Source organism: Bidens hawaiensis, unplaced genomic scaffold (genome assembly GCF_021521415.1).
Source record: "Bidens hawaiensis isolate Kalapana, Puna unplaced genomic scaffold, B.hawaiensis_p1.1 tig00005935_1, whole genome shotgun sequence".
Lineage (NCBI taxonomy): Eukaryota > Viridiplantae > Streptophyta > Magnoliopsida > Asterales > Asteraceae > Bidens > Bidens hawaiensis.
In genome coordinates, this window is record NW_027491390.1 from 625,929 (window position 1) to 637,246 (window position 11,318).

Sequence of the window (11,318 nt, forward strand, 5' to 3'; positions counted from 1 at the left end):
AGTATAATAACTTCTTTGAGATTATTAGCGTTTATGAGTGTGTTATCTTCTTAACTTATAGTAGTCTTATAGTAGCTTATGTGGGTGCTTAGGGTTGTAAACGAACACGAATAGGGCCTTGTTCATGTTCGTTCGTTAATAAAATAATGTGTTCACGAACGGTTCATGAACACTTACAGAACGAGATTTTATGTTCGTGTTCGTTCATTAAAGAAATTAATGTGTTCACGAACGGTTCACGAACACAAGTAAAATCGGCAGAGCCTAGAGATTGAACCGATGCATTCATCAATGTGAATATGAAAGCCTGTAAATGAATCGAATGAACACGAAAAAGGGCATGTTCGTGTTCGTTCATTTAACTTTAAAAGAACACTGGCACTTAATCGAACAAAAATATATGTTCATGTTCGTTTATTTAAAAAGTGGACGTTTGTGTTCGTTTATGTTCATGTGTTTAAAACCTAAACGAACACACATAAACAAATGTAAATGAACATAAACAAACATAAGCGAATTAAAATGAAAACACAAGTAGTTGACCTTAATTTCTATCAATACATAAACGAGCATGAATAAACAGACATAAACGAATATAAACGAACGTTCATGTACATAAATGAACGAACGGAACATGTGTCATGTTCATTCAATTAAACGAGCACAATTTTTTTGTTCATGTTCGTTCGTTTATTAAATAAACGACCTTCCCGCCTAACAGTTCACCGAACGTTCAGTTTGTTTACAAGCCTATGGGTTGTGGTGCGAATTAAAATTTGATGGGATAATTTTATTTGATGAGGTACCAATTTGTAAAACTTACTTAATATAATATAATATAATATAATAAAGCAAGGTTAAACTAAGAAGTGGATTTTTCCTAAAAAGTGTAGAAAGTGTGTTTTCACCATTAGATCTAATAAAACACACCGCACAATAAACACACCATAACTAAAATAAAACACACCGCACAATAAACACACTTTTCATATCCATCATCAGATCAACATATCTAACGCACCAGATTACTTCTTACACTTTTTAGACAAACTCCACTTTTTATTTTAACCTCACCATAATATGATATAATATAATACAATACAATACAATACTTGATACTACAATATAATATATAATATTTTATTATATTAATATATATTGATACATTAAAAAAATATTTTAAATTATATTAGTTGCACAATTAAATAATGTATTTTTTTGTCATTTAATATCATTAATATTATGTATTATAATTAATACCTTTAATACAATATAGTTATTTTTATTTATAATATCATTAGTAAAGTGTATTGATTGTTATTTAAAATAAAATTGTATTTTTATAATGTGATCAAATAATTCATTCGAGTATAAAAGTAACACTTATATGCATAATCCTTTTGTTCAATACACCAAAATATCATAAGCATGTCTTCCGTAAAGCTTTGTTTTGTGGTCTTACTTATACTTGCAACTTTCGGTAAGCTACAAATTACTTATTGCTTATGGGCGTTCATGTTTTTACCTTTAACCTTCTTATATATTAGTAACTCCTTTGTGCTCACCTTTTGCCTTTTTTATTGTTTTATATGTATAACTAATTCAGAGAGCACGGTAGCGATAAATGGAGAGTGTGAAGATACTTGGAAGCTTGATCCATGTGATTGGCATACTTGTTTCACGCAATGCAAACATAAAAGACATTCGCGTAGCGGAATCTGCATTGGTGGTAATAGTTGTTACTGTGTTTGGCCCTGTTAAAAGCTATGGATAATAATAATATAGTTTGGTCTATTGACAAATATGTATGACATTCAATCAAATAATTGTGGGTTTCAATCTCATTTGAGAACTGAAGTAATAAAATATGTGGAAACAGTATAGTTGTTCAAAAAATGTATGTTTTAGTTGTAAGATATTTCACATAAAAATTGTATTTAATATATTGAATAACAATAAATGCATAATACTAATTATATTAAATAGCAATAAGTATATACATTAACATTAAAATCAACCTAGCTCCGATTGTCACCAATCCAATGAAATGTCCCTTCGAGCTATGCACTTTATTTGTATACCTTCTCACTTCATTATATGTGATAAACTTTCAAGAGATCAAAATCTTGTTTAATTACCCATGAAAATCAATATAAAAAAATTGCTCACTAGTCTCATTTAGATTCAACAGAAGTTGATCTCTTGTAGGAAGAGCACACATTTCAGCATAAACCGTGTATCTAGTCGCCCACGTGTGGTATGGTGCACACACTTGTTTATAAGCTGTTGATGTTGATTCATTCGGTGAGTATTCACTCAAAGATTACTAATAACATAAGACATTATTGCTAATATCAATGATGTTTAAAAATTAAACCATGTGATTAAAACCAGGCGGGGTGGTCGATGGACTCCGCCTCGACATCCCGATAGGCCCGAATGTGTTTTGGTATTAATTATATATATTTAGGGGGGAAACGTATTCTTAACGTTTAAACTCAATTACTCAACTCATATAAGTCCCAAATTTATTTTCACCTTCAGCCCAAAAAATTTAAACGATTCTCGAAGACGACCCTGATTAACAGATGTAAAAACGCATACTCGGTTGATAAAAAGAATTCTAAAACAACACTCTGACTAGATCTAGAGCCTGGCGAACTCTTCGATGCTTATGAGTAAGGCTTTCAGCTGATTTCACTTTGTCGGATTTCACATCAGAATCAATTACTTTACTCAAAGTGCCATAGAGAATTGATGCATCAACAATATTATTCGCCTGAAACCATCACCTATAAAACTAGATTCAAAATGCAATCTCACTTCTCAGAGTCTTATAACTTATATATTATAATTCACGATCAAGTTTAACCGGTTTTGATATAATTTATGAATTGAACCAATAAATGCAGCTTTTGGAAAAACTAAACCTAATTAATCAAAACGGTTTTGAAAGTTCAAAAAATGAAAGATTTAAAAAAATCAAACCTTTTACCTTTTGAGTATGGGTTTATGAGAAAGAATTAGTAGCATAAAATTGGCCAAATCAATAAGGTAACGTTTGGAGTAGACCACCGGGAGGAAATGAAAAAAAATGTCTTTGTTTAGTCAATGAAATGGAATCACCCATTACCATGTATATTCCATTCCCCCTAAAACACCCCGAGTCTGTTTGGTATTATGTAATGTAATGGACGAAGAAATGAAATGAACGTGGTAATGGGATGAAATGGGTTATTATCATTCCAATTATATGTTTGGTTACCACATGGGAATGAAATGAATCATTATTTTACGTTATTTGGTAGGCAAGAAAAGATGAAAAAATAAAATAAAAATGGTTGTGAGTAGCGGTGGTGGTGGGCACCGGTTAAATAGAACCTGTTCAATCTTAGACCAACCGATTTTTAACTCATTTTGATCGAGCTGGGCAAGTTTAACGGATCAATGAAACATTCATACATAAGGTTATTGTTAAGCTAGTGTTTGCAAATAGATTATAAAACTATCACAACTTCAATGAATAAAGAAAATTGGAGGTGTATTCCATCTTTTCGAACTTGAAAGCAATGCCAAGGGAACCAAACAACACGGAGATCAATGAACACGCGTCACAACTCAGTGGTAATTTGTTAGGCAAGGTGTTGTGTGCTAACGCCCTTGTCTATGACAGCCACGTAAGGCACCATTGGCTTGACGAGCGTGAGGCAAGGGCGCTTTTCACTTTTTAATCTTAATATTAATACTAAGTAGTTTGTTGTGTTCATTATTTGAATCGACTTTGAAAAGACACATACATTTACGAATGCATCTATTAGATTGATGTTATGATTTAACTCAATACACGAATCCAAGAAGCATCATATATTGGTAAGAAACTAAACAATAGTAGCCAAAATAAGTGTGACTAATAAAACCACCCGTAATAGAAGTCCCATTCGAGCCACAAAAGGCAAATACCAATACTCATATGTGAGGTTATCACTATAGCAACATGAACTGATAAGCTATTATTATTAGGTGAAAAACATTGTGACTTATAACCATATGTATCTTTACATAAGCAACTAAAACATGGTTTGCATCATTAGTTATTATTAGAGTGTTAAGTATCATGGTTAAACACAGAATCCTCATGCTGATGAAAAAAGAACTCATTTGATCAATAACATTCAAATAAAAGGTTGGAAAGCAAACAACTTATATATATATATATATATGATTGATTTCTTTTGAGAACCACTTTGAGTTTTAAGAACTCGAAAGAACTCAACGTAACAATTTTTTTTTTTTTTGAATTTTTTTTACACATGTGTAATACGTAAGTGTAAGTGATGTACAAAAAATTACGGTATTTTTTTACACACCGAATCAATTTTTTACACATGTGTAACTAACGTTTAAACCTGTGTAATTATCAAAAATATTTATTCTCTCTCCTGCTTCATTTTTTAATTAAATTTAATCTCAACCACATATTTCATATTATTTAATTAAATGTGTGGTTCAAAATTGAGTTCTTAAAGTTCTTAAAACTCACAATGGTTCTCAAAATAACCCTCCCCTATATATATAAACAACAGAAGTTGATCACTTGTAGGAAGAGCACACATTCCAGCATAAACCACGGTTCTAACCGCCCATGTGTGGTGTGGTGCACACACTTGTTTATAAGCTTCTTCATTCAATGAGATTTGCCGGAAATGGTTCTAATGTTGTCGGGGTGTCTCATGAACTCGTCAAACACGTAAATTTGATTCCGATCCACCTACGTGACTCACCATAGTCGTCCGTCACCATTTAGCGTCACCGATGTTGATGATCTAGGATGTTGGTAGCAGGAAGTGGTATCCGACGGTGGTAGCAGTGATGGTGGAAGATGGTTTTACAAACTCAGGGAGTTCGGTTTTGGTGAAAGGGATTATTTTAATCAAACAACAGAGTTGCAAACTGCAAGAGTATAATAGTTTTTCATTCGAATTTAATAGTCAATGAACGATTGACTTAACGGTAGGACTCAAGCTACACCATCTTGCAGACGTCAGGGTGTTGGATGCCCGTAATTGACTATTAGGGGGCAGCCAGCAACACTGTATTTACTACAGGGGTGCAAACTACAACTAAATAATGTATTTATTGTTATTTAATATCATTAATATCATGCATTGATAGTCAATATCTTTAATTAATATAATGTATTTATTGTTATTTATTATTATTAGTATATTGTGTATTTATTGTTGTTATTTATCAAATTATATTTTTGTGATGTGATTAACTAATTTTTTTTTCAAGTATAAAAGTAACATTGCTATGCACAATTCTTTTATTTTAATACACCAAAATATCACAAGCATGTTGTCCGCGAAACTTTATTTTGTAGTCCTAGTCATATTTGTAACTTTCGGTAGGCTACAAATTACTTATTATTTATCAATCGTTCATGTTTTTACCTTTAACCTTCTTATAAACGAGTTACACTTTTGTGCTCACATGTTATTTTTTTATTGCTCTGTATGTATAACTAATTCAGGAAGCATGACGATGATGAGTGAAGGATGGTGTACAGAAACTTGGAAGCTTAAACCATGTGATCGAATGCTTTGTTATCATCAATGCATGGCTAGAAGACAAGTGGGGACGGGAAATTGCATAGGTGATGAAATTTGTAGATGTTCTTTGTGGAAATGTTAAGAGCTATGGATAATAATAATAATAATAATAATAATAATAATAATAGATTACATGTTATCTTATATAATTAAATAGTGACGTCTAAAAAGATCATTTTGGGTATCCACACTAAGAACAAGCTATGCGAACACACATGATACTATTGTTTTCAGAAATTATTGATTTGTTTTTTTTCTTTAGTTGATAAACAAAATTAGTTTAACTTTTTTGTTTCCAAAATTATTTTTCTTCTTCATAAAACATATTCGTGTTTTTGTAACTATATATGTTTTAGTTACAACACATTTCACATAAAAAATTGTATTAAAGATATTGAACAGCAATAAATGCATGATATTTAATAACAATAATACATTAAAATCAACCTAGTTCCAAATAGACGTGCACAAATCGGGTTCAACTGGAAAACCCGAACCGGTTCGAAACCGGTTTTTCACACCGGGTTGTAAAATGGAACGGGTTCCAATCAAGAACCGGTTCGGTTTCCGACCCGAACCGATGCCCAGATATGCTAACTTTTAAGAACCGGGTAGGTATGAACTGGAACCGGTTTTTACGTAAAAACCGGTTCCACCGTTTTTTTTTTAAATTTAAATATTATGGCCGTTAGGAACCGGTTCCAACGGCTATATAGCCGTTTTTGACCGTTGGAACCGGTTTTTTAACTACAAATAGGTTATTTTCTTACTATAAATAGCAAAGTTTGTTTGTGTACTTGTTAAACCAATTCCAAAACTATAAAACACACTCCAAACCACAATTAACTTTAAACCGACAACAAATGGCAACTAATGATGACGTTGTTATGGTGATCGAAACAACAAGATGCCCCGATGTTTGGGTTCATTACGATTTGTGTCTCATGACCGACTCACATGAGTTGGCACGTTGCAAATATTGCTCGAAGTTTCTTAAAGCAGGGTCCAACTCGACATTACGAAAACATACGAATAAGTATTGTCGAGAGAAAAGAAGGTTGGAAGCTAAAAAAACGGAAGTGGGAGAGTCGTCCGGCTCTACAACCCAAAAATAAGTATTCCCGGATTAAAACGACGGACTTTGTTTTTTATGTTTTAGTTGTTATGTTTAGTATCGTTTATGTTTTAATAATGTTTGTAATAGTTATTTTTTAAATAAATAAAATGTTCGTCATTATTAAAAAAGTAACAAAAATTAATCATGAGTAACAAAAGTAATTATAATAAAACAAATCAAAACTAAATATTAGTTGAACAAGTTACAAATAATTTTACCAAAACAAATAATTACAACTCTTCTTCGTCTTCATTCTCGTCTTCACCCTCGTCTTCGTTATCGGAAGAAACCCCGTCTTCCGCCTCCTCATCATGAATATGACGCTCTATTGGTATTTCGTCTTCAAAGTTCGCCTTGTGTTGTACACGATCCACCGCATCCAAATGGTCCTTTAGGCAAATGCAAACCTCTAGAGACTCGGGAGTTAGTTTTGTTCTTCGCATAGATAACACCCTCCCACTAAGAGAAAAAACCGATTCGGAAGCAACCGTTGAGGCTTGTACGGCAAGCAAATCACGAGCCATAGCGGATAGAATGGGAAATTCGTTTTGTTTACCTTTCCACCAACCCAACAAATCAATATTGCGAATTTCGTCGACCGTTGCGCCCTCAACATAGTTTGCTCCACTATATCGACTAAGTTCGCTACTTGGTGTGTTTCCTCTTTGCCTCTTAGATGCCGATTCACGTATCTCATTCATCAAGTTTATGAGTGGGTCATTGCACGGCCTACTAGTTGTTGTTTTTTTCACAAAAGACGATCTCGTGCTTGGACCATACATTTGAAAATAATGGTCATAAAGGTCTTGAAGGTTTTTGTTGAACTTGTCCTTCGCTTCCGTCGACAACTTCGGGTCAATCTCGTGCATACCTAAGTTGTCGAATATTTCCTCAATCGTTGTTTCAATCCCATTAACATTCCAATAGGGGTTTAATGCGGCGGCACAAGTAAAGACCGGCGGTATGTTTTCAAAATATTTTATGAACTTTTCTTTCATTAACGCAACAATATTTTCGAAGAGTTTGTTCTTCTCTGCAAAGCTTTTAAAAACACAAGACATATAGTACAATTCTTGCAAAACCCAACAACTAGTAGGGTAATAGACTCCCGATAATTTTGTTGTTGACTTTTTGAACACGTCAAGATACTCCAACAAATAACCGACTTGGACCCAAACACTTTCCGGAAACATATCGGCCTCGCGTTCTTCAACAAGATTGTTATGAAAAGCTTGTAAAGTTTGGCGTTGGGCAAAAGCACACTTTAACATATGACAAGTTGAGTTCCAACGGGTTGGAACGTCCCAATTCGGCCCCAAATACTTTCTTTCAACCGACTTGCAATAGTTTTTATATTCAAGATGTCTTCTTTTACCACTTTTGAAGACATCTTGTAACATAAGTCTAAAGTATTTTAAATCATCACAAATGTTTTCATTGTCAAGACCTATTTGAACAACCAAGTTGATGATATGTGCAACACATCGGACATGAAAAAAATCCCCGAAACAAGGTGGTGAATATTTAATGATAAATTTTTCAGCCGCCTTAGTATTGTTTGAAGCGTTGTCAAACGAAATCGAAAATATTTTATTTCTCAAGTTGTAAGTCGTTATAACTTCATCAAGTAATTCAAACAATTTTTCGGCGGTATGTGGGAACGGGAAGTTTTTCAAAAGCGATGGTGCGTTTCATCAATTGCCATGTCACCGGATCAACCCAATGAGCGGTGACACATATGTATGATTCGGGCAACCCGTGTGGTGCCGACCAAACATCGGTAGTTAAACTAACCATGGCTTCTAAAGAATGAAAAGACTCGATTAACTCTTTTTTAGCACACTCCCACAACCTGATACAATGACGTCTTAAGGTAGTACGACTTACATGTGTGTATCTCGGTTGTAGAGTTTCGCGAATCAACGACGTCAACTCCGGGTCATCAAAGTGGTTAAACGGCAAACCTCGTTGAATAACGAACTTTGCCATTCTATCTTGAACTTGAGTCGTGTTGTAACGAAATAGTGTACCATCTTTACCCAAGTCAATTTGATCAGTCGTGCCAATCCCTTTCAACGCCTTGCAATATGGCTTCTCGATGTGCTTTCTCAAAGTAGAGTTGGAATCGTGCTTTAATATTGAACCACATAGTTTGCAACGAGCCTTTTGATAACCTTCGTCATCCACAATCAAATCCCAATTCTTCCATATGTCTTGGTTGCGGTTATGGTTGACTACCGTAACAACCTTTGGGTCCTCCGTAACAGGAACGGGGGCAACAAAAGCACTCTTCTTAGCCTTCTTGTTAGTTTTTTTTATGGGTGCCATAATAATATTTAGTTGGATGGTCGGGTAAAGGAACGGGTTTGCTAAAGGAGTAGTATTTTAGTTTGTTTTTGAGTTTGGTGGTGAAACAAGTGGTGGAAACAAGTTATATATAGGTTTGGGCATCAAAAACCGGTTCCAACGGCTATATTACCGTTGGAACCGGTTCCAACGGATCTATTGTCTCAAAAACCGGTTCCAACGGCTATATTACCGTTGGAACCGGTTCCAACGGCTAATTGGTGTCTAAAAAACCGGTTCCAACGGCTATATTACCGTTGGAACCGGTTCCAACGGCTAGTTTGACTTTTGTTTGACCCTTCAAAAAAAACCCGTCGGAACCGGTTTTTCCAGGTACGAACCGAACCGGTTCCAATTAAGAACCGGGTAGGAACCGGGTTGGAACTGATACTGACATACAAATAGGAGAACCGGGTACGATTTTCGGGTACAAAAATACTCAAACCGGGTATTGTACCAACCGGGTTGGAACTGGAACCGGTTCCGGTTCGGTTCCACCCGTTAGGTTCCGGAACCGGTTTTTTTGTGCACGTCTAGTTCCAAATGTATGATGAGATCTAGACCTTGCCATACTCTTCGAAACTTACGGGTAAGGCTTTTGGCTTATTTCACTGTGTCAGTTTCACATTACAGTCAATTAATTTACTCAAAGTGCCACAAATGGTTGTTGCATCGGCAAGATCATTCACCTAAAAACCATCAGTTATGAAACTAGATTAAAAATGCAATCTCACTTCTCACAATCTTTTAAGTTATAACATCATAGTTTACGGTCGGGCTTGACCGGCTTTGACAGAATTTATGAGCTTACGGTTTTTGGAAAAGCTAAGCCGAACTAACTAAAATGGTTTTAAAAGTGTAATAAAATGATAGGTTCAAAAAGATATCAAACCTTTTGAGCATGGGTTTATGAGAAAATGTTAATAGCGCAAAATTGGCTAAATCAATAAAATACATGTATTATAACTAAAAATACTAACATGTATTATGATTGTTTGACTAGATGAAAAAATATTTTAGTTTTATATTTTTATTAAAACCATATATGCTAAAAACAATTATAGCTTTTTAACTTGTAACACACCATACTCTAAACTGGACCATGAAACCTAGTTTTTAAACAAAAAACAAAACCATGTAACCCGGTTTACATACCATAAACGAACCGGTTCCCTCCTAACACAACTGAACCAATCTGTTAGCTTTATAATTGTTAATATCTAAATGTGAAAAAAAAAATACTTTAATTTTATAAAAATTATAAACATTCAAAGTGTTATATTTTTATTATATTTTAATATTTCGTCCTTCTGTTTTGATAGCGATTCTAAAGCGTAAACCAAACCGTGAAACCCGGTTTTCCAAACCATTAACATAATCTATTCACTCTTAAGTCTTAACGCAGCCGATTTAACTTGATTTGAGCGAGTTGGGCAAGTTTAACGGTTTTTCTAACACCCCTAAATGAATCAATTAATGTCAGTTGTGAGTTTAACTGTTCAATGCTACATTCATACACAAGGTTATTGTTAAGCTAAGGTTTGCAAGTAAGTTACGAAACTATAACAATGTTTTTGAGAATAAACAATCCTTGGAGGTGTATTCCATCCTAGTGAACTTGAAAGCAATGCCAAGCCCAAGAGAACCAAACAACACGGAAATCAACAAACACGCGTCACAAAACGGTTTCAAATGGAATTTAATCGAAACATCCTTGTTAATTGAATCAAATAACTCCTCAAATGCATCCACAATCATCGAAAGAGCGGTTCCAGCTCCAGCATTTTCGAATTCATCGACATCATAACTCCTCATGTTCATCATAACACTCCACATGTTACATAAACGAATTTATCATCAACAAGTTGTGTCGCTGGCTCTTTAATAACAAAACAAAGTGTTTTAAAAACTATGTTAATAAATCTTAGGCTTGTAACATTACTTAGGGCTGGCAATTTATACACGAATACACGACACGTACCTACACAACTTTAACATGTAACAGGTAAGGCCTTAACAGGTTTCGTGTACTAAACAGGTAGACACGTATTTACCCGTTAATTTTCGTGTCTAAACGGGTAAAATACATGTTAAGTACCTTGTTAGATATATATATATATATATATATATATATATATATATATATATATATAGCATGAGGATCATGAGAGAACCTTTTTGAAATTGAGAACTATGAGAACCATTTTGGACCACAAAAAACTCAAAAATAAAAAAAATCATAA

General features: G+C 34.1%; 1 pseudogene; it reads right to left on the minus strand.

Annotated features, from left to right (window-relative positions):
* Positions 1 to 3,907: 3,907 nt before the first annotated feature.
* Positions 3,908 to 10,890, minus strand: LOC143631051 (ACD11 homolog protein-like; annotated as a pseudogene).
* Between the last annotated feature and the right edge of the window lie 428 nt (positions 10,891 to 11,318).